Here is a 521-nt window from a genome sequence, read left to right as displayed (position 1 = left end):
GGTCTTAAGGCCAGTCTCGGTTGCGGACCCGAGTCGGGGTGGTCCTGGCTCAGCAGGGCCCCGCTGCGCCTTCGGCTGGAGGCAGATCTGAGGAGGCCGGTGGTCCGAGGCGGTGTTGGGTGCGGGAGGGTTGGCCCGGGCAGGCTGGGAGGCCAGAGCCAGATGGCAGGCTGGAGCCCGGCTTCAAAGCCGGGAGCTGTTTAGATCGGGCTGCTCGGATTTGCATCCATCGCCGCTTTTCATCTCGCATTCCCACGGCCGTTCCGGCTCCTGCTGCTCGCTGTCTTTGGTTTAATTTCGCTCAAATGACTTCTTCAAAGCACGCCTGACACCTTCAGGGAAGGCAGGGAGCCTCTCCGGGAGCGCTCCTCTCTGCCTTGCATGAAAACAGGCTGCGGGGAGCAGCAGCCGGGGTCGAGTCTGGCCTTCCCGAAGCCCTGGCCACGTCTCTGTTGGTCCCTTAGTTTTTTCCGTGTGGAAAAGGGGACCCCACGGTGAAGGTTTTCCATGTCCGTGTTCTT

At 62.4% G+C, this 521-nt stretch overlaps 1 protein-coding gene across 1 annotated transcript in view; it reads left to right on the top strand.

The window, feature by feature from the left end:
• The window catches only part of KIRREL3 (kin of IRRE like 3 (Drosophila)), a gene marked incomplete at its 5' end in the record, with an annotated part of 44576 nt that overhangs the window by 38705 nt on the left and 5350 nt on the right, over positions 1–521 (top strand). The window lies entirely within an intron of this gene.

The sequence above is a fragment of the Buceros rhinoceros genome, unplaced genomic scaffold (assembly GCF_000710305.1).
Source record: "Buceros rhinoceros silvestris isolate BGI_N320 unplaced genomic scaffold, ASM71030v1 scaffold15580, whole genome shotgun sequence".
In the NCBI taxonomy this organism is placed as follows: Eukaryota; Metazoa; Chordata; class Aves; order Bucerotiformes; family Bucerotidae; genus Buceros; species Buceros rhinoceros.
The sequence above is the reverse complement of the archived record's forward strand: the minus strand, read 5'-3'. Positions and strand labels throughout refer to the sequence as shown.